The following is a 24,488-nucleotide window of genomic DNA, read 5'->3' on the forward strand; positions in this document are numbered from 1 at the left end:
GGACACAACCAAGCCCAGGCCCACAGGAAGGAGGAACACAGTAAGGATTAGCGTGGACTTAATGATATTCTATTCATGAACTATTGTGGTTAATAATCGAGAAAATGTGGCATTGGTGTGGAAAAAGTGGCCATGGTGGCTGTTGGGTGTGGGGAATGGGAGGAAGAGATGAGATGTGGAGGCATTTTCGGGACTTGGAGATGTCCTGAATGGTGCTGCAGGGACAATTGCCAGACATTGTATGTCCTCCCATGGCCCACTGGATGGAACGTGGGAGAGTGTGGGCTATGGTATGGACCACAGGCCATGGGGTGCAGTGATGCCCAGAGATGTACTCACCAGACGCAATGGATGTGTCATGATGATGGCGGAGAGTGTTGCTGGGGGGGAGTTGTGGGGTGGGGCGGTGGGGGTGAATGGGGACCTCATATTTTTTGAATGTAATATTTTTTAAGAAATGAATAAATAAAATAAAATTTAAAAAACAAACAAACACACAGCCAACATCATTCCCTCTAAGATTGCAAACATGACAAGGATGCTCATGTCATCACTGTTATTCAACATTGTACTAGAAGTTTTAGCTAAAGTACTTAGAAAAGAAAAATAAATAAAAGGCACCAAAATTGGAAACAAGGAAGTAACACTCTCATTGTTTGCATATAATATAATCCTATATTTAGAAAATTCTGACATATCTATGACAAAGTTACTAGTGCAAGTAAATGAGTTCAGCAAAGTGGCTTGATGCCAGTACAGCTAGCAAAAATCAGTAGTGTTTCTAGACACTAACAATGAGCTATCTGAATTTTGGAGACTGCATATATGGAATTTCTTCTTCCAGCCTTTCATTTTCAATCTTTTCATATCCTTAGGCCTAAGGCAAGTCTTTTGTAGATAGCATAGAAGTAGCTTATATATTCTCACCCATTCGCTAAACTGTCTTTTCATTGGGAAGTTTAATAAATTAACATTCACTCTTATTACAGTATAGGCAGTTCTTACTTCACCAGTTATTTTAAAATTTATTTTTAGAAGTTTTAGATTACAGAAAAGTTACATTAAAAATATAGGGATTTCCATATACCCCAATACCTTTCCCTATCACATTCTCTCTTATTAATAACATCTTCGCTGGTGTGGTATTTGGTTACAAATGATGTACGCATATTGAAGCATTGGTACCAGACATGGCCTATAGTTTATGCTATAGTTTACACTTTGCAGTTCTCAATTTTATAATTTTGACAAAATGTGTAATGGCCAGTATCTGCTATTTCCATATCATGCAGAACAATGCCAATATCTCAAAAATGCCCCGTTACACATATTTTCCCCTCTCCCTCCCCTCAGAACCTCTGGATACCACTGTCTTTATATGAATATTACAAGATCTTCAGTTACTAGAATAATAGTAAGTTTACTTTGTTCGATAGCTGCATTCCACCGTTACATGTATTTATTCCTCAATTGTGAGACTTTTGGGGATGCTGATGCCTACTCTGGCTCTGACTTAGAGGTGGCTGAGATCCCATGGGGGAGGTGGATGGAACTGTCTTGACTTAAGTTGTAGATACTCTCTGATCTTTTCCAGATGGACCTTGTCTATCACCACCATTTTGTTAGTTGTCCTGACTGAGTCATATAAACTGGACAGTAGGTGTTGGCAGCAACTGTTTTGAGATTCAATCTCAACTGGCTGTTGAACAGACTGAAGGTTTAAGCCTCTAGGACAGATATTTAATGGCTATAGTGCTAATTATAGCTTCAAATGAAAGGGGAAGAAGAATCACATGAAAGGAAATTATAAATGAGCTTAAGTTGGTTACATTGGAGAGATAGGTTAACACAAAATCCAGTTTAAGGCCCACTGATGGGGTGCTGATTTGCTGGTTGTCTTCCCTGCTCTGTCCAGATGTCTCTAGAGCCCTCAGAAGCTCTGGGTCTGAAGGTAGACCATTTGTACTGTCCTTAAATACATATTGGATAAAAATGGCTTTAGAGTAAAAAAAATATTTGGTCACTGACCCTTATAAAATTTGGGCTCAAAGTTATACATTTTCCTCTCTACCGTCTCTTCTTTGCTCTTTTTTTGTTTAGTCTTTTCTAGTCTTCTTTCTTTCTTTTGTTATTGTTTTTCAGCATCTATTATTATTATTTTACCAGAATTGTTGACCTGAGGCACCTAGTTCATTACTTCTGGAAACTGAACCCATTTATATCCATTTATTTGGGAAATAGCCTGTTAATTTAGAAGAGATAAGTCAGGATGTTGCAAAATCAGGAGAAGGGTGAAAAGTTCAAGAATCCTGCTAAAGGTCAAGGGCACACACTTGTAACTGTGCAAAACTTACTTGTTTATCCTCCCCCAACCCTTCTTGCACACATAGTACCATACTTTCTCATCCACTTTTGCTACCAAGGCTTCTTTTAAAGAAACTCACTTTCAAAAGAAAGTCCTTGATGTGAAATCTTATGAGATGCCCTAAAACACAGTTTAGGAATTCATTTTTCCTACCGAACATGAGTATTCCCAAGCATTGATACAGAGCAAGAGTTCTATATTAAGTCTCTTGGCAAGAAAAATTCAGCAGGTGAAATCAAGTACAACAGCTCTAGTAATAGTGGTGATCTACTCTTGTAGGGTACAGGAATCTCAGAGCTGTTCAATTTGTCTGTCCAGGTCTTTCAGTACTTGGAAGTATTAAAATGGTTTGTGCCAATTTAATACTGTAGCCTCAGGAAATAATGGGAACTCTATGGTAATTTTTTTTTTTTTTTTTTTAGTTTTAAAATGTCCACTTTATTCCATATAACACTTAACCAAGTATCATTTACAACTGAGGAAAAAGAGATGGCCCATGAGACTGATCTATGGTAGAAATGTAGTCCCAATTTTATACATTTCTAGGCATCCCTAGACAAGTATATCACAATGCATACTACATTTTACAGAAGATAAAAGGGATCAATGAACTTCAGATTGTAGTCCCTTAAAATATGTGTAGGCAATTTGTTTTAACACCATAGGAAATGGTTTATAAAATGTTATTTTATTTTATGTTACTCTGCTGTTACATAGGGCATAACATTTTCACAAGGCTTTTTTGGGACTACAGTCAATGATTAGCAACACACAATAGTGGTCCAACTCTCTAAACAACAATCACCAGACAAAGTGGATACCCTCTTACATGTGCACAAATCTGCATGGAAAAGTACTAAAATTTTAGACTTGGACTTGTGTACTTTAATTTATATCCCCTTTCTAGTGTATTAAGAAATGACATGCACTTTAATTTGCCAAAAGCAATGCTTGTATTCTGGCAGCAACATGCTACTTCTATTACATAGTAAAGTGAATACCAGAACTACAAAGGCAGGAGAGTAAGTGAATTTTTATTGGGAAGGGAAGTTGTCAACTTAGACAGCAGCATGTGAAGAGTGAATAAAGAAACTCCCTGTTGCCACAGATATACTTGACTTCCTTAATATATATTATGTAGGAGGCATTTCAATTTATGATCCCCAGCCCAGAAATGTCAAATGCTTTTCCATTCAATCTAATACTTCTGGATTCCTACTAAAAAGGAATACATTAAGAGCATGGAAAAGTTGCTTACTGAAAGGAAATCCCTGAAGAAGAGTAAGGTAGAGAATGTAGAAATTAAGAAATTATGTAGAATACTCTTTAATTGTAATTAACTACATTTTCTTATCTTCACAGTAATACAAAACACAGTCACTTGCAGAACTGGTTCAGATTACTTAAATACCAGATACATTTTAGTCCTCTACATAAGTGTTTGGAAGTTACTTATGTTTATATGAAATGAAGCTATTAATACTTTTCTACAGCAGTACTGCACACCAGGAAGGCCAAGACAAACACAAATCAAGGAATGGAGTTTTCCCAAAGCTGCAGTGTGAAAAGACTAAACAGTTGATTCCATACACATGAATGGGTTTCTTTACTATAGGAAATCCAAGTGGAATAAGGAATGGAGATGTGTAAAAAGGTTTCTTGAGGGGAAAGATGACACCCTGTATGCATTTAGTTTTCTGCCCCTTCTGCTGCATCGCATTCTTCTCCTGCACTGTCTGATGTCCATAATGTTAGGTTGTCTCTAAGCAACTGCATGATGAGGGTGCTGTCTTTGTATGAGTCTTCATTCAGTGTATCAAGTTCTGCAATGGCCTCATCAAAAGCCGTTTTAGCCAGTGTACAGGCAAGCTCTGGGTTATTAAGGATCTCATAGTAAAATACAGAAAAGTTAAGAGCCAGCCCCAGGCTGATTGGATGTGTGGGTTGCATCTCTTTCTTGCTTATATCAAATGCCTCTTGGTAAGCTCCTTGGGAATTATCTATCGTTTGTTTTCGATCATCACCACATGCCACTTCAGCAAGGTACCGGAAGTAATCTCCCTTCATTTTCAAATAGAAGACCTTACTCTCTGGATTAGTTGCATTGGCTATTAAATACTTATCCAACAATTCCAGAACCGTGGTGCAGATGGACCTCAGTTCCGACTCCACTTTCTCCCGATAGTCCTTAATCAGCTGCAACTTCTTGTCCGAGGTGTCGGTTTTCTGCTCGATGCTGGAGATGACCCTCCAAGCGGACCTGCGGCCCCGACCACGTTCTTGTAGGCCACCGAGAGCAGGCTGCGCTCCTCGTTGCAGAGCTCGGCCCCCTGCGCCGTCACGGCCTGCGTGCAGGTGGCCATGTCGACGTAGCGCTCGGCCTGCTCGGCCAGCTTCGCCTTCTGGATCAACTCCGTCTTCTCCATGGCTGGCGGCGGGGACGGCGGTGTGGGGCTCCGGGCGAGGGCCGGGGAGGAGAGAGAGCGGGCGAGGCGCGCGGGGCGGCGAGCAGCGACCCGGCTCAGGCAGAGGCCTCCTCGGCAGCCTTTCCCGTCCTGTTGCCGCGATGCGAGCCCCTCCACTTGGATCCGCTCTCTATGGTAATTATTAATAAAATACAACATAATAACATTAGAAACCTAGTTTTTCTCTTTTAATTAAAATATAAAATAAAGTTATTCCTCAGTTCTTCCTATCAAATGACTAATTGAAGACAACTCAGTGAGTACATTGACTGATACCCTGTTGGGTTGAGTCTTTCCTCCTAGCAGCAGGAGGTAGCAGGGATTCCGATACAGAAAGGACAGATTAGAAAATATAATGAGGGTCATTGGACTCAGGGGAATCAAGAGCCCTGCACCTTCATCTCGATGGATAAGAATTTCTTCAGAACATATCTAAGTCATACAGTGGTTGCTCTATTCATCCTTAGTAGTCCGTTTGCAATCAGCTTTATTGTCAGGCCATGAGATCAGAAGGAGGTTTGATAAACATGTTGACATGAGTGCATCTGAACACAAACAGAACCACTGAAGTGATTGTGCATTTCAGCTCCATGTGCAAGTCTCATGCAGTTTGTCAGTTTGCATCTCTTGGATTTTAGAAGAGGTGGGTCATTAACAAGAAATGCACAAGAAACACTCTTTTCTATTATTTCAATGAATAGAGCTGCTTGTTTCATTCAAATTACAGGTGTTTCCGGCTATCTTTTAAAAATTAATTTATTGAAGTATATCAACCATACATAAACATATGTAAACAATAAGTGTATAAGAATAGTTGTGAACTTACAAAACAAACATATATAACATCATACAGGACTCTGATAACTCACCCTACTACCAATAACTTGCATTGTTGTTAAGTCTTTTATCTAATGATTAAAGAGCATTGTCAAAATATTACTACTGGGAAGCGGACTTAGCCCTATGGATAGAGTGTCCACCTGCCACATGGGAGGTCCATGGTTCGAACCCTGGGCCTCCTTGACCTGTGTGGAGCTGGCCCACGTGCAGTGCTGATGCATGCAAGGAGTGACCTGCCATGCAGGGGTGTCCCCCACAAATGGGAGCCCCACATGCAAGGAGTGCGCCCCATAAGGAGAGTGGCCCAGAGCGAATGAAAGTGCAGCTTGCCCAAATATGGCACCACACACACGGAGAGTTGACAGAGCAAGATGATGCAACAAAAAAGAAACACAGATTCCCAGCGCCACTGATAAGGACAGAAGTGGTCACAGAAGAACACACAGCGAATGGACACAGAGAGCAGAACCCTGGGGGCGGGGAAGGGGAGAGAAATATATAAAAAAAAAAATTACAACTAACTAAAGTATTTCCCAACCCACCCTATTATTATTAACTTTACATCATTTATATATGAATATACATAAATGGTAAGTATATAGTAAAAGTTGTGAACTTACAAATCAAGCATGTATAACATCATACAGGGGTCCCATACATCAGCCCTCCACCATCACCTTGCATTATCATGAGATGTTTGTTATAAATTATGAAAGAATATTGCCAAAATCTTACTATTAATCATATACCTTATCTTACATTTGGTGTGTTTTTCTCCCAACCCACACTATTATTATTTTTTAAATATATTTTTTATGACAGAAGTTGTAAACTTATGAAGCAGTCATGCACATGTGAAGAATTCCCAAACAATACCCTTCTATTAACACACCACACTGTGATGGAACATTTGCTACAGATAAGATAATATCATCTGATTGTTACCATGTCCATAGTGTACATTTGGCTCACATTTTCCATACTGCCTCATTATCAACACCGTACATCTTTTGCACAGATGCAAGATTATATTATTACTACTAACCACAACCCATAGGTCACTCCAGCTGTATTTTCCCCATGCTTCTTCACATTCCCACCACCTTGCAGTAGTGATGTACATTTGCCTTAGCTAACAAAGGAAACTCTTTCATCTGTATCATCAACTACAATTCTCATACACCTCTTGGTTTAATGTGGTATTCAGTGTCTAGGTTGTTCTCTGGCATTCTGTTAGTTGGCATTTACATACCTAGACTTCCATTATCAGTCACATCTCCATTTGTAAACTAGCTGTTATTCACTGTGTGTTACCATCCACCCTATACATTTCACCACTTTTACAGTAAACTATTTAAAACGTCTACATACATTAAATATCAATAGTCGATCTTAGTTCTCCTCTTATCTCCTTTAAGAATCCACCACCTACCAACAGGTCTTGAAACTACTTTCCTACAATTTCTTCCAGAAGTTTTATGGTTCTTGGTTTTATTTTTAGGTTTTTGATCTATTTTGAGTTAATTTTTGGATAAGATGTGAGATAGAGGTCCTCGTTCCTTCTTTCAGCTATGGATATCCAATTCTTTCCGCACCATTTATTGAATGGATTGTTCTGCCCTAGCTGTGTTAGTTTGACAGGCTAGTAAAAAATCACTTTACCATTCATGTGATGGTCTGTTTTTGAGCTGTATATTTAGTTCCATTTTTCTATTGTGTCTGTCTTTAGGCCAGTACCATGCTGTTTTTAACACTATAGCTAGGTAATATAACTTAAAGTCTGGAGATCAGTGTTTGCTCTACCTTTTTATGATGTTTCTGGCTATTCAGGCACCCTTGACCTTCCAAATAAATTTTGTGATTATGTTTTCAATATTTTTAATGCTGGTGGAATTTTTCTTGGGATTATGTTTAATCCGTATATAAATTTGAGTCAAATTGACATCTTAATGATATTTAGTCTTCTAATCCATGAGCATGGAATGGTCTTCCAGTTTTTTAAGACTTTTTTGATTTCTTTAAACACGGAGCTGCAGTTTTCTGAATAAAAGTGCTTTACATTGATGGTTAAGTTTATTCTTATTTGAGTTTTACATTACATACTTTATTTTCATCACTCTTTTAACACTTTTGGTTACTATTGTTGATAAAATCTTCATCTTCATGTCTTGACTCTCTTCCAGGGCTCTATTTCCTGTCATTTCTTTTCAGGCTCTAGCACACCCTTTAGTATTTCCTGAAAATCTGGCCTCTTGCATAGAATTTCACTCAGTTTCTGTTTTTCTATGAATATTCTAATCTCGCCCTCATTTTTGAAAGAGTCGTCCTGGATATATGATTGTTGGTTGAAAGTTTTTCTCTTGTAATACCTTAAATATATCAGAACCCTTTCTTCTTGCCTCCATTGTTTCTGGTGGGAAATCAGCACTTAATCTTATTGAGTATCCCTTTTGTGTTATTCAATGCTATTCTCTTATTGTTCTCTGAATTTTCTCTTTCTTTGTCATTTGACATTCTGATGAGTATGTGTCACGGTGTTGGTCTACTCAGAATTTTTCAGTTGGGAGTACAACGGTGAAAGTCATCTGACCTGGGCTTTTCTTGGTTGAGTGATTTTTTTTTTAAGATTTATTTTTATTTATTTCTATCCCCTTCTCCCCTCCCCCGTCCCAGTTGTCTGTTCTCTGTGTCCATTTGCTGTGTGTTCTTTTCGTCTGCTTCTGTTGTTGTCAGCGGCATGGGAATCTGTGTTTCTTTTTGTTGTGTCATCTTGCTGCGTCAACTTTCTGTGTGTGTGGAACCATTCCTGGGCAGGCTGCACATTCAGGCTGGGTGGCTCTCCTTACAGGAGGCACTCCTTGTGTGTGGGGCTCCCCTACCCGGTGGGTACCCCTGGGTGGCAACAGCACTCCTTGCGTGCATCAGCACTGTGTGTGGGCCAGCTCCACATGGGTCAAGGAGGCCCGGGGTTTGAACCACGGACCTCTCATGTGGTAGATGGATGCCCCAACCACTGGGCCAAGTCCCCTTCCCTGGTTGAGTGATTTTTGATGACTTATTCAATACTTGTGATTGGTCTGTTGAGATCATCAACTTCTTCTTTCATCCATATAGGTCTTATATGTTTCTTGAAATGTGTCCATTTCATCCAAGTTAGTCATTTTGTTGGCATACAATTTTTGAGGGTATCCTCTTATGATACTCTTTATTTCTGTGGGATCAGTGGTGATATCTTCTCTCTCATTTTTTACTTTAATTGCATCTTCTCTCTCTTCTTTGGTAGTCTAGCTAAGGGTTTGTCAAATTTTTTAAAAGCTGCTTTAAAAAAATTACTTCACTTATCTTTATTTATCTCCCCTTTCCCCCAGATGGTTCTCTTGTCTGTTTACTCATTGTTTGCTCACCTTCTCCAGGAGGCAAGAAGAACCAAACCCAGAACCTCGGTCATGACAGCTGAGAGCCTAACAGACTGAACCTCATCCACTGCCTGTGGTCTGTGGCATCAGCTGTCTTGTAGCCTCTGCTTGTTGTGGTGGTGCCTAGCTCTGTTACAGCAGCATATAGATCTCTTGTGGCAGAAACAGGCATCTGTTTGTTGTTTTTTTATGAAGCACTGGAACCTGTGCTTTTTAAAAATATAAGCGTTTATGGCTATAAATTTCCGTTTTATCACTGCTTTTGCTGCATCCCATATTTTTTGATACGTTGTGTCCCCACTTTCATTCGTTTCAAGGTAGTTTCTGATTTCTTTAGCCATTTCCTCGTTGACCCACTGAGTGTCTAAGAATGTATTGTTTAACTTTCATATCTTTGTGCCGTTCTGGTTTTCTGCCCCTTATTAATTTCCAGCTTCATTCTGTTGTGGTCATGAAAATTCCTTTGTAAATGTCAATCTTTCCAAATTTGTTGGGACTTGCTCTGTTAACAACCATGTAGTCTACTCTGGAGAATGCTCCATGTGTGCTCGAGAAGAATCTTCACCAGGAATAGAATCTATTTCAAGATGCCATTTTCTTTGTTCATTCGTAAGGAGCAACTCCTCAACTGTTAATGTTTGATCATGAGATGCAGAAGTTCAGTCCAGTCTTCAGGCTCCCCTTCTTACTCAAGTTCTCTTTTTATATCCACACCATCTACAGCTATTTTCCATCAACATTTTCCATATGAGTTGGAATCCATTTCTTTCAAAGTTCTGTTAATTTTGACAGTATGAACTCCTCCCATGAATCACAAATGTACTTAATGTCATCTAAAATGGTGAATCATTTTCACAATTTTTTCCATGACTTTGCTGAGATCCGTAAGAAGACTCACTGTCTATGGTAGCTGTAGCTTATAAAATGTATTTTTAAATAATAAGGCCCGAAATTCAAAATGACTTCTCAATCCATGGCATGCAGAATGGATATTGGGTTATCAGATATGAAAATGATATGAATTTCATTGTACAACTCCATCAGAGCTCTTGGGTGACCAAGTACATTTTCAGTTTGCCATAATATATATTTTTTGTTATTCTTTATTTTTTTAAAATGTTACTATAAAAAAATATGAGGCCTCCATATCCCCCCAACACCCTCACCCCACTCCTCCCACATTAACAATCTCCATCATCGTGGCACATTCATTGCATTTGGTGAATACATTTTGTAGCACTGCTGCACCACATGGATTGTGGTTTACATTATAGTTTACACTCTCCCCCAGTCCATTCTTTGGGCCATAGCAGGACATACAATGTCCAGCATCTGTCCCTGTAGTACCACCCAGGACAACTGCAAGTCCTGAAAATGCCCACACATCATATTTCTTCTTCCCTCTCCCTATCCTCAGCAGCTACCATGGACACTTTCTGCACATCAATGCTACAATTTCTACCATTACTAATCACAATAGTTCCATAGTAGAATATCAGTAAGTCCACTCTAATGCATACTCTATTCCTCCATCCTGTGGACTCTGGGATGGTTATGTCCACTCCCCCTCTATATTAAGAGGGAGCTTAGATTCCATATGGATGATGGATGTGATTGTCCTGCTTGCAGTTGTAGTCACCCTCGGATCCCTGTTGTGGTGTTTAACCTTCTTCACCTCCCTGTTAGCTGGCCAGGACAAGTCCAATAAACCAGATGGTAGGAGTTGCAAGTCTGCTGAGTCTCAGGGCCTGGCTGTCACAAGGACAGTCCAGAGATTCAGGTGTCCTGAGTATACATCAACCCCAGAGCCAACCACAGGTCCGATAAAAGTAAAGAAGAGGCATATGTAGGAAAGGTCATATCTGAACCCAAATCCATCACATTAAGGAACACAAAATACAAAGTAGGGCCAACTGATATGGCACTGAACTCCAGAGCCATCTGCTATGGTGGTAGAACCTGTGGGTCTCTGTAGCCCTCAGGAGAACCAGGACCTGGGCTTCTATCTACTTTGGTTGTCTCTGGGAACCTGCTGAGGCATGTGTAAGCAATACCCCTCTGATGACCTCCCAACTCTTTTTTGGAGACTTACAGCCATATAAACTCATTTGTCCTTTCTGTTTCCCACTTTTATTCAAAGTCATAAAGCAGTTTTTAACACCTCACATCATATGAAGGCTGAGATATTCTGCTGGTCTGAGTTGATCCTTTTATTCAAGGTCTATTTCTAGTTACATCATCAGCTGGTGCTTACCAGGGGAGTTCTATCGCATTCCCCAATGGAACAGCAACCATCCCCCACGTACAATGGCAAAGACCAATAAAGGCGGATGGTCCAACAATGAGCTCTTAACACTGATAACTACAATCATGAACCTGTGTGCTTGAAATATGAACTAGGACTAGAGCTGCAGTGTGCCTAAGAGTTACGTCCTGAGAGCCTCCATGTTGCTGAAATGTGGCCACTCTCTAAGCCAAACTCAGCAGTATAATTTTGAAAGGAATCTTTTGTTCTGAGCAGTAGGTCTCTTTAGTGGGCCTAAATTATTCAGATAACCATGTTGGAAACAGAGGACTGTCATTCAGGATTTCATGTTCAATTTCAAGAGCACAGGCAAAGTAGATTTTGCATATCTTTTTATTGGTCTTTGGATTTTCTGAACAATAAATGAGCATAGGCTTCAATTTATAATCACCAGCCACATTAGCCCCTAACAAGAGAGTCACTATCCTATCAAATGAGGACAGTAGAGAAAGAAAGAAGGCACCATTAAAGAGAAAGTGGCTTTTATTTTTACATTTCCTCTTCCAATTTTCACAATCTTACCTTCAAGCCTTTGACAAGATGTTCTCCTTTCCTCTAAAATGATGTACATTACATGAATTCCAGGAATTTATTTGCTTGAGATGAGGTCTAAGAACAAACAAATACATTAATTTATCCAAATCAAAGGAATCCTTGTGAGGCAACATCAATACTGTTTTCTCATAAGCCCTTTCCCAACTAATAGAGATATAGTACTCCTTTAGGAGAAAAACTAGCAGAGAAAATTTTGGCTTCCAAATTAGTTAACTGCATGTTGTTTCTCATGGAATTATAGAGCCCATATTTCCCATACTTTTTCACTAGTGTTTTATCTGCCTGGTATTCCAAAAAATGAAAATCTAGAAGGAACACTTTATAATTCAACCTCTTTTACCTGACTTCTATGTGCCCACAATTCCTGTAAATTATCCACTTAATTTAGTAAGTTTCCAGTTTATTCAATCCATGTCAGTAGACTTTGGGAAAATATAATTCAAAACAAAACATCCTGCCAATCATGAAACTACTCCAAAAAGGTAGAAGAGAAAGGAAACAGTTTGATTAGTGAATTAAAATAGGACAGTGATGCACTTCCAGATGATTCTCTAAAGGTATTGCAAAGACAGAAAAAAATATCACCTTTTTAGACAGTCAGTAGGATAATAACTAATTGTACACATGTTCTCAAAGTAAATGTTATCTAGTCCTTCAGTAAGAAAACTTTACAACTCCATTCATCTCAAATAGTTCATCTGAAGCTCATCTGACACTGGAGGTGAGCCTCTGGCTTAGTTAATTGACTATTTCTAAGGAAACATAAAAAGAAAAAGAAAATTCTCATATTTTTATGGCATCAGGTAGTTTTTCAATCTGGAGCCAGGTGTCCATTTAAGTTTTGCACCTAATCTCCCAGAGGAAATGGGAGAGAAGGGCATTGTTTTCCTAATGGTTCCCTTTCCAAGAGATGGTTCCCAGGTGATTGGGGAAGATATTCCTTCTATTTTTATAGAAGTTTTAGATTATGTACAAGTTACATAAAAAATATGAGGGATTCCTATATCCCCATCCCTCATACTTCCCCCCATTAACAAACTTTGTTAGAGTCGTATGTTTGTTGCAAATGATAAACAAGTATTGAAACATTGCTATTAACCATGATTTATAGCTTATGTTTTGGTTTACACTTTGACCACACAGTTTTCACCACACAATAATAGTATATGTTCTCTTTCCCTGCCATAGTTGTAACTTTTATTTTATCCAAAACCTCCCCCAAAAACAAAACCAATTTTTCTGTATTACACCTTTCATCACTGTATGATCTACCTTTTATGTGTATTGATAAATTCTTCTATATGTTCCCTCAGTGTCTTACTTGTTTTTTATTTCATTGTATTTTGAAAGAAGGTTTACAGCAAAGAAAAGTCACATTGAAAACATAGGGGATTCTTATATAAACCCCACCCCCTCCTCTCATATTTTAACCTATTTATACTATCTGAGATGGGTAAGGTCCTTTTGTTAAAATTGATGAACAAATATTGAAGCTACTGTCCATGGGCAATGGTCCCCATTATGGTTTACACTTTGCACTGCACTATTTTATGGATTTTGACATAATGTATTATAGTGCATCCATCATTGAAAAGTAATGCAGAACAATTCCAGTCTTCTAAATATGCCCTGTGTTCCACCTAGTCTTCCCTCTCTGTCCCTTTGGAAACTTTGATAACCACATAGTTTCAGCTTTTCAGGAAACTATGTTCATTGTTTCACATGAATATTAAGGTCTTGAATGTGTTCATCTTGTCCTAGGGTGTCATATTATTGGGTGGAGTCCCACAAAATAAAAAAGAACATATTAAACTCCCATCCTGGTGAGTTCTGCTACATTCTCTAGTAGAATGTCAAGAATCTCAAGAGTACATATGTAGTGTCTAATAAAAGAAAACAGATCAGTATGTTAAGCACCTATTTATCTTTTAAAAATATACATACCTCTGAAAAAGGCAGGGAATTTATTTGCAATCTGAACTTTCCTAGAGTAGGTGAGCTAAGAAAAAGGAGGAAAGTAAAGGTGTCTACCTTCTTGAATGAGGGAAAATTCAAATTTTCTTTATTTTTACATTTATATTTACTTTTATATGTAATTGCACCATTTATTTAATATCCTATTTTAATATGATGGATTTTATATCTGAACAGGAAGATGACCTTGGAAGGAAAATGCCATGTACAAGGTTGCACATCTTCTCTCATCTAAAACACAGTGGAGCAGGGGCCTGAGGATCTGGGATGGTGTCATCATCTTTCAACCTTTCTTTTTTCTTGAAAACCTAGAACCAGAGCAATTTCCTATGGTTGCATTGTTTTGATCCATGGAATTCACATGGTAAACTCACATTCGAGAGGAAAGGAATGTACCTCTTTGTAGGAAAAGTTATAAAGGCACATGGTCATAAGCATGGAACATGGAGGAGTTAAAAATTAAGGACATGGAATGCCATGGAAGGTTCTACTGAGAAGGAATGATTTGATCAAAATCTTAAGGTTGTGAGGAAATGACAGGGGACTGATCCAGAGATGTTACACAACTCAGGCATAGGAAAAATAATTAAGCATATATACAGTTTCTGTGTTAGGTAGAGAAGCTTGTGTTGCTGGTAGCATTTATGTCCTATCCTATATAATATCTTGGATCTACCTGAATAGGAGGATTATGCACTAGGAAAATTTCAAGTTTGTAAAAATATGTCATTGGCCACAGTAGACCAGGAGCCTGAGCATTTTTCAGCTTATGATAATTGATTTTCCTCTGGCCAAAAACTCCAGATAAAAGTTTCCATTTGTGAGGCTCAGGTCAACAGTGTTGCTATGAAGAGTATGTTGGTTGAAGGACGTTCCTGCAATGAACCAGTGAAGATGAAGATGAAATTCTCAGAGCACAGTGTTAGGGGTTAAAACCTTTTAAGCCTGTCTCTCCTATCTATCTATCTATCTATCTATCTATCTATCTATCTATCTATCTATCTATCTCTCTGTCTCCTTCTATATAAACATATATACTTAAATTTATTAAAGTATATCAGTCATACATACACATACATAAACAATACGTTTATAGTAACAGTTGTGGACTTACAAAACAAACATACATAACATCATAGAGGGCTCTCATACCTCACCCTACCAACAATACCTTGCATTTTTGTGAATTATATTTAACTAATGATTAAAAAGTATCCTCAAAATATTGCTGCTAACCAAAGTATTTTCACCCAACCCACTCTATTATTTTTTATATCATTTATACATGAACATGCATAGACAATAAGTATATAGTAAAAGTTGTGAAATTACAAGTAAACATGCATAATATCATACAGGGATCTCATGTAACAACTCATCACCAATTTCTTGCATTGTTTTGAGATATTTGTTGCAAATTATGAAGGAATATTGCTAAAATCTTACTAACTATAGTCCTTATCCTATATTTGGTGTATTTTTCCCTCAACCCACCCTAATACTAGTTTTAAAATATATTTTTATGACAGAAGTTGTAAACTTACAAAACATTCATGCACATGTGCTGAATTCCCAAACAACACCCCTCTATCAACACACCACACCATGATGGAACATTTGTTATAGATTATGAGATAATACCATCAAATTATTATCAGGTCCAGAGCGTACATTTGAACACTTTTTCCATATTCCCCCATTATCAACATAGTACATCTTTGGCATAAATGCATGAATATTACATTATTACTATTAAACACAGTCCATACGTCACTCCAGTTGTATTTTTCCCATACTTCTCCACATTCCCATCACCCTGTAATAGTGATATATATCTGCTCTAACTCACCAAGGATACTTTTGCCTATGTGCCATCAACCACAATTCTCATCCACTTCTGGGTTTACTGTGCTATTTATTCCCTTGATTATTCTCTAGCTTTCTTTGTTTTTAAAGATTTATTTATATATATATATATTTCTCTCCCCTTCCCCCACCCAGTTGTCTGCTTTCTGTGTTCATTTGCTCTGTTTTCTTCTGTGACTGCTTCTATCCTTATTAGTGGCACCTGGAATCTGTTTCTTTTTGTTGCATCATCTTGTTGCATCAGCTCTCCGTGTCTGTGGCACCATTCTCACGGAGGATGCACTTTCTTTTGTGCTGAATGGCTCTCCTTACAGGGCACACTCCTTGTGCATGGGGCTCCCTTAGGCGGGAGACACCCCTGCGTGGCACGGCACTCCTTGCACGCATCAGCACTGCGCATGGGCCAGCTCCACATGGGTCAAGGAGGCCCGGGGTTTGAACTGCGGACCTCCCATGTGGTAGGTGGATGCCGTATCCATTGGGTCAAGTCTGCTTCCCTAGCTTTCTTTCAATTGGCATTTACATCCCTAAACTACCATTTTCAGTCACGTTCCAATTTATAAACCAGCTGTTACTCACAAAATGTGTTACCATCAACTCTGTACATTTCCACACTTTTACAGTAAAGTTAGCTAAAACTTCTACATACATTAAGCATCATTAGGCCATCTCAGTCCTCCTCTTGTCTTCTTTAAGAAACCACCTCCAACTATCAGGTCTTTAAGATATTTTCCTACATTTTCTCCTAGAAACGTTATGGTTCTTGTTTTTATATTTAGGTTTTTGATCCATTTTGAGTTAATTTTTGGAAAAGGTGTGACATAGGGTCCTCTTTATTTATTTTGGCTATGGATATCCAGTCCTCTAGCACTATTTGTTGGATTTACTGTTCTGCCAAAGCTGAGAGGTTTTGACACGCTAGTCAAAAATCACTTGACCATAGATGTGAGTGTCTGTTTCTGAACCATCAATTTGGTTCCATTGGTCTATGTATCTGTCTTTATGTCAATACCATGCTGTTTTTACCAAGGTAGCTAGTAGTTTGATTTAAAGTCTGGAAATGAGAGTTCTCCAATTTTCAGGACCACTTACCCTTCCACATAAAATTGATCATCATATTTTCCATTTTTTAAAATTGTAATGGTGGAATTTTTATCAGGATTGTATGGAATCTGTATATCAATTGGAGTAGAATTGAAATCTTAATGACATCTATTTTTCTAATCTGTGAGCATGGAATGTTTTCCAAATATTTAAGTCATTTTTATTTCTTTTAAAAATTAGTTGTATTTTTCTCAGTACAAGTGCTTTACATTGTTGGTTAAGTTTATTCCTCAATATTTGGGTTTTATCTGTCATATATTATTTTCACCACTCTTCTGATACATTTACTTATTTTATTGATATAACCTTCATTTCTAGACTCTCTCCCAGGCCCCTTTCTCCTGTCTTTTGTTTTCAGGACGTAGCACCCCCTTTAGTATTTCCTACAATGGTAGTCTTGGTTACAAACTCAGTTTGTAACCAAAGACAGCCTTGCCAGTTATAAGTTTACTGGTTGGGAGTTTTTCTTGCAGTATCTTAAATATATCAGATCACTGTCTTCTTGCCTCCATGGTTTCTGATGAGAAATTGGCACTTAATCTTATTGAGTATCTCATATATGTGATGCATTACTTTTCTCTTGCTGCTTTCAGAATTTTCTCTTTGTCTTTGGCATTTGACATTCTGATTAGTATTTGTCTCAGCACTGGTCTAATCAGATTTATTTGGAGGGGAGTACGTTGTGCTTCTTGGAAATGAATATCTATGTCCTTCAAAACGGTTGGGAAATTTTCCACCATTATGTCTTCAAATTTTCCTTTTGCCCCTTTTCCCTTCTCTTCTTCTGGGACACCCATGGCACATATGTTTGCATGTCTCTTGGTGTCATTTAGTTCCCTGATACCCTGTTCAATTTTTTCCAGTCTTTTCTTCATCTGTTCTTTTGTATGTTCACTTTCAGAGGCCATTTCTTCAAGCTCAACAATCCTTTCTTCTCCTTCCTCAAATATGCTATTATATGACTCCAGTATATTTTAAATTTCATTTATTGTCTTTCTTCCCAATAAGATCTGCTATTTTTCTATGTATGCTTTCAAATTCTTCTTTGTTCTCATCCAGTGTCTTCTTAACATCCTTAATCTCTTTAGCCATCTGAAACAATTTATTAAGGAGGTTTGATTGAACATCTATAATTAGTTGTCTCAATTCCTTTATGTCATCTGAAGGCTAATTTTATTCCTTTAACTGGGGCATAGTGTCCTGTTTCTTGGTGTGGATTGTAATTTTTTGTCAGTGTCTTCGCTTTTGGCTTGCTAGAGTATTTATTCTGGATACAGTGTTTTTCTTTACTTTAGGGCTTCCTGCTCTTTCTCCCTTGCTGGTTGTGCAGTAGGAGCCAAGCATGCCATTGGTGCTGTAAGATGTGGAGGCTCAAGTTGTCCTCATTGCGCCTGGGACCAATGAAGCTTCCTCAATCTTTTGTGTGGAATCATACAAGTAGTGCGGGCCTAGACTCCAGTTGCCCAGAGAGACTAATGAAGCTTCATGCTTCTTTCTCTCCTTCCTGGAGTGAGAATAGAGCTGCAGGTATGGGCAGCAATCTATGCAGTGAGGGTCTTGCCTGAGTAGAATTCTGATTATTCAGTCTGTGCCAGCTGAGGTTACCTGCAATTACTTGGATTGGCTACTGCAGGTTCTGCCAGCCTCCTCCCTGCCAGAGGTGGAGCTGAAGCCTAGGCTAGGGCTACAGGCTGACCTGGGTGAAAGAAACCAGTTCCTACAGTCACTGTGATTTTCAGTCCACCTGGTTTCCCCTCATGCTGGGAATGGAGTCAAAATGGGGCCACCAGCCTCTTTCTGAGCTTGGGCTGATTCATACTCCAGCTGTTCCCAGGGTTATATCTTAGCCAAACTAGTCTACCAATCAATAGCCAAAATCAGCAGCCAACTGTCTCCTCCTCCCCTGTTTTTGGGAAATGGAGCTTCCAATTCCAACCACAGAATAGCTCCTGGGGTGGCTTGTGCTAGCAGCATAGGATAATCACCAGCTTACATGCTTGGCTGTCAATTTCCCAGAGAGGCTGGGACAGCTCCCTGCAGCTTCCTCCCTGCTGGAGGTGGCACTGAGGCCTACGCTAGAGCTGTAATCTGATCCGGATGGAAAGAAGCTGGTCTCCACAAGCACTGGGATTCTCAGTCCTCCCCCACTTCCCCTTGTGCCAGGCACAGTGTTAAGCTGGTGGCTCCCAGTCTCTTTCTGACTTGGACAGGCTGAAACTCTTGCTGTTCTCAGGATTGTACTTTAGCCCACTGAATGTAGTCATCAGAAGCTGACCTTGGTGCCCAACCGTCTCTTCTTCCCCTGATTTTGGGAAGTGGGGCTTTCTATTCCAGCTGTGGAACAGCTATTGAGGTGGATTGTGCCTTTAGTGGAGGATGAGCACCTGCCTCCATTGTGTGGAACACTCTACTCATGAATTTTCTCTGCAGACGGGCAGTCTCATCCTTCCATTCCTTCAACGATGTTGCAGGATGCTCTTCTGATGGCCTAGAGTCACCAGACAGGTGCTTTACTCTGGGTGATTCCTAACTGCCCTGTAGCACAAGCTGACTCCAGGAGTTCCTTACTTTTCTACCATCTTGCAGGTTCTGTTTCTTCTTAGTTATATATTTTATATGTTGGAAGAGGTTATCTCTTGTTTTGGATTCTCTAATAACACTAAGTTGGAAAAAAGTATTTGTATTTAGCAATTTATTTACAATTGCTAGATTCACACAATTTGGACATAACATGTAGATATTTTTCTAATATGCATCTCTGAGTCTAAAATATTTCAGACTGAATCCTCTGCCATATGGTAGCAGTAGATGTCTTCAACCTCCAGTGTCTCATGACTGGCCTCCAGCATTGATATTGCCATCAGGATTGTCCACTATCCATGTGTGGTAGGAGTGGGATCATGTCTTTCTCTTTTTGTGATGTCCCAGACTGTGTTAATGCCATCGGACATCCAACACATTTTCTATGCTGACCAAAGCTGTGATCAGATCTGTAAGCCACATGATATTCATTTTATACTTTCATTATTGGTTAGCTTAAACACTCCATTTGTGTTGTTTGCATCCAAGAGCACTAATCCCCAAAATATTTTGCATATTTGGTAGCATTACTCTGTACCAAAATTTATTTTTCAGGAATATTTATGGCTATGCTAACCTATTTTCATTTCTGCAAATTTATGAAATTGCAAAAAAAAATCTAAAATTACTCATTAGTTCATTCCTTAGAATTGTTTTACTTGTAAATAAGGTTGACATAATTGATTTATGTCATTTATTTATTTATCTTTTCAATCATAAACTTATTAAACAAATACTTGTTGCACTCTCCTACAGGCCTGATACTCTTCTGTGTACTAGGGATATAATAATGGCTGTTAATGAATAACTTGACTTTTGGATGAGAGAGAATGGGAGATAAACCCAACAACACGCAGGGTTCTTCCATCTCAGTGTGTTGGTCCTAAGAGGGCTCACTTAGCTTGTCAACTAGGTGACAGTGCCTGCAGGGATGGGGCAATGCTTTCCAGGAAGCTTTGTATGCTCTAAGTCAGCATTCACTTTATAGTGCTATTTCTCCCCTACCTGGGATTCACAATTCTGGAATCAAGGGGTGGAAATGTGAGTGGCACCACTCACTATTACTCCAGTGATCCAGCAGGAAAGTTTTTGTTTCCTGTCCCTGCAACCTCAAGCTCAACTTGTCTTCAGGTCTTACTCCCAAATGGAAGAGTGCTTCTACCAGGAAACAAAAACACAGTTCCATTGATCTTGATGGTAAGACTGCAGCCTGCCCACTTTGGTCTTTTCATGCCTCTGAATCAAAAGGGAAAGAAGGGAATTACAGTACTGGTTGGAGTGATTGATTCTATCAAGAGGAAAAGGACTGCTACTACACAATGGAGATAAGGAAGAGTTTGTCTGGAAGGCAGGAGATGACCTAGGGTACCTCCTAGTATTACCATGCCCTGTGAATAAAGTCAGAGGAAAACTGCAACAACTCAATTCAGTCATGACTATCAATGGCTCAGAATCTTCAGGAATGAAGGCTTGAGTCATCCCGTTAGGCAAAGAACCACAGTCAGCCGAGGTGCTTGCTGAGGGTGAAGGAACATGGGATGGGTAGTGGAAGAAGATAGTGATGAATATGTACTTTGACCAAGTGACCAGTTAGAAAAATGAGGACTATAACAGTCATGAATATTTTTTCCTAGCTAGAGCTAATAAATTTCAGTAGAGTGTTAGGACACAAGAGCTATATGCAAAAATCAGGCTAAATATCATTTATACAAAATACCTTTGATTGATATGTATTCATGGATTCATGCTTTATTGATATGTATCCAAAAAATTGATTTATCATAAAAAAGAATGCAATACACAAAAGATGGGCAATCATCTCATTATTTCATACTCCTACTAAAAACCACTCCATTTTGCAAATATACCTATCAATAAATGAGTACAGATTTCTCTATAACCTTGATCCCTAAAGTAAGAAGTTTGTTTTTATAGTTTTGACACTCCCAAGTCCTGGAAATTGAATCCACTTTACTACTCTGTGGTACAAGGATATATTTGGGCACTGTCTTCATTTTCAGGCTCTACAGGTGTCTGTTTCTTCTCAGTCTATTATGTCCTGAGCCTTTGTCATAATGAAACTATGTCCTCGCACCTCAGAAGCCTCTCGTTTCTGATGTAATCTATTTTTTGGTCTGCTTTTCTCTTGAATACACTACACATTCCTGCTTTTACCAAGATCACAATAAAGTGAGAGATTTCACAATAAAGTGAGATAATTTCAAAATCACATATACATTTTTTCAATCCTTAACCAGGTTGTCATTTCTTTACTATTAAGATAAATATAATGATTATCATGTTATGATCTATTTACCTCAATCTTCATAAAATCTTGCTAGAAACCTTTAATTTTCTCCTTGATATCATTGGGACAGCTTATGTTGCAACATTAGTTTCTAAATGCCCATTCGTGGACTTGTGCAGACAGGCTATAAATTCATTGACTTTACTCAGAACAGAATCCCAAACTCCAATTCTGGATATTCTGACTACTTTGTCCAAATTTGGCTCAAGATTCATATTTTCAACCGTTTTGACACCTGATTCTACTATTCAGCTAATTTGAGGTGCCGAGATCTTAGTTAATTATGTAATTGGTGAACTTTCATGGATTGAGTGCTTTTGTGGATTCCTCAAACTTCTCTCTTCATGAGTTCCTGAAAAAGTCTATCTTTATATAAATTGTTGTAGTGTACTTTCAACATTTGTTTAATATTTGCATTTGTTCCAGATTTTTTATTACCTAGAAAGTGCCATTAATAGCTACAATTTAAAAAATTCATTGTGGTTTTAGTAATTGTTTTCTTTTTGCTTCTGGCTTCTGCTCTAGTCTTAGTTAATGAGATCTCAGTGAAGAGAACAGAGCTGTCACTCTACCTTGTGGTTAAATCTGAGGGAGACCTGTATCAACCCTCCTTGTCTTCCTGGACCTTTTCCTTATCATCTTGGGAAAACTAACTCCATCTAATCTCAGAAGATGTTGGGTGGAATATTTGATGCATCTGAAACCCCCATTCTCTTGGGTACAGTTCCCTGGTCTGTGCTGTTCACCTTGATGCACAAAGATGCCAAGTTGGACTAGGCGTAAATAGTGGCAAACATGGGAAATTATAGGTTAGACAAATGTCAAATATTTGCTGGAGAAAAACACAGGAGTCCTGCCATGGAAGTAATAAAGGGCAATGTAAATTCCTTTGCTAAAGCGGCTCTGTTTTTTAGTGCATGGGATCCATTGTGACTATTTTATTGTTTCCTATCAGCATTTTGTTCACAAAAGCTTTTTAGGCAGTAATAAAAAAAGAAAAATAATGCAAAAAAGAATAAATTAATGAAATTTAGAAGTGGATCTATCTCTTTTTTTATACTTTAAAAAAGTTTTAAAAATATATATTACACAAATGTTATATAAAAAGTATTGCTTCCTACCCCTTTGATATTTTCCCACATTAACAATATCCTTCATTTTTGTGGTACATTTGTTTTCATTGATGAACACATTTTGAACACTGACAGTAGGCATGGATTTTAGTTTACACTGTAGTTTACACTACAATTTTGTAAATTATGATAAGATATACAATGGCCTGTATCTGTCTTTGCAATGACATTCAGTATGATTCCCACATCCTGAAAATGCCCACATAGGACACCTGTTTTTCCCTCTACCTTCTCTCAAAAACTCCTTTGCCCACTGCCTCCACATCAATGAGAAAAATTCTTCCATTGCTAGAATCACGTCTATAGTAGAATGACAGCAAGTCTACTCTAGTCCATCATTCATTTTCCAATCTTGAGGGTTCTTGGATGTTTATGCCCACTCTGCCTCCAATTGTGAGTGGGATTAGATCCTATGGGACAGATGGGTGGGACTATCTTGCCTACAGGTGCAGACTCTCCTTTTTCCTTGAGATGTTTGTTGTCCATCATCATCTCCTTGTTAGTTTTCCTGAGTGAGTCCAATGAACTGGAGAGTAGGGGTTGTTAAAAGTTGAGATAAACAGTTACAACTGGCCCATGGGCAGCCCAAAGATTTGTATCTTGGGCATACATCTATCAGTTCTAGTACTAACTCTAGGTTCAAATAGAAGGGATAGTAGAGTAGAGCCATGTGTAGGGAAACCACAACTGAGTCCATCTCTGTCACACTGGGGAGTATAAATTCCAAACATTTAAATATCATTATATGACTTCAGTGAAGGAGATGATAGAAAAGCTAGTTTCCCAGCTGCACTGAAACCTTAGTGGCTTCCACTGTGTCTGCATCCTCAGAGTGTTATTGCTTGTAAAATGACCCAGAAGTACCTGCTAAAATGAAAAATTAATTCTAACTCTTGTTCCATGTATTCTCATAGTACATAACCTAAACCTCAAACTTTCATTGAATTAATGTTTCCCATGGATCATGCCATTCTGCTTTCACACTGTGTTTTGTTAGTATTTCTTAACTATCCAGGATCATCTTTTATTTTCTGAAGTGCTCTTCCTTGGGCTTTGAAGGCCAGCCTCCTTCTCTATTCATGCATTAGGCCAAATGTCCCCTACTAAAAGACAATATTTCCTTACTTCACATTTTAGGTGGACTCCTCTGGGCCAGTTATCCTTCATGAAACATCCTGTCTTATCACCTTGTTATCCATGATGAGTTTAAATTTTTGAATGTGTGTTAGAATGGGAAGGAAATTTCATTGCACTTATACAGGAAACCTGTCAATTAGGTAGTATAAATTTGAATGAAATAAGCAAACTTAAGATTGCATATTAAATGCAACTTCATGGAAGAAGAGGAAAAAAACATGGGTGTGTAGAGCAAACCTGAATTAATTATTAGCATCTTCTAAACACAAACATGTGGTGGACCAACAACAGGGTGGATTGTTGATGAGAAGGAATGACTTCTCTGATGATGTGCGTCTTTGAAGCTCCATTCCTGAATGCTGGGAGGGGACTCTCTCCTACGGTAAAGTTAAGGAGAAGGGATGATGGTTGACATCCTTATGAAAGATGTGAAAGACTTT

At 38.5% G+C, this 24,488-nt stretch overlaps 1 pseudogene and 1 gene segment (V, D, J or C); one reads left to right on the forward strand and one right to left on the reverse strand.

Moving 5' to 3' along the window:
- The window catches only part of LOC131273778 (immunoglobulin kappa variable 3-20-like), a 1,006,205-nt gene that overhangs the window by 80,694 nt on the left and 901,023 nt on the right, over positions 1-24,488 (forward strand).
- Positions 3,953-4,908, reverse strand: LOC131274032 (14-3-3 protein theta pseudogene; annotated as a pseudogene).

The sequence above is a fragment of the Dasypus novemcinctus genome, chromosome 17 (genome assembly GCF_030445035.2).
Source record: "Dasypus novemcinctus isolate mDasNov1 chromosome 17, mDasNov1.1.hap2, whole genome shotgun sequence".
NCBI lineage: Eukaryota > Metazoa > Chordata > Mammalia > Cingulata > Dasypodidae > Dasypus > Dasypus novemcinctus.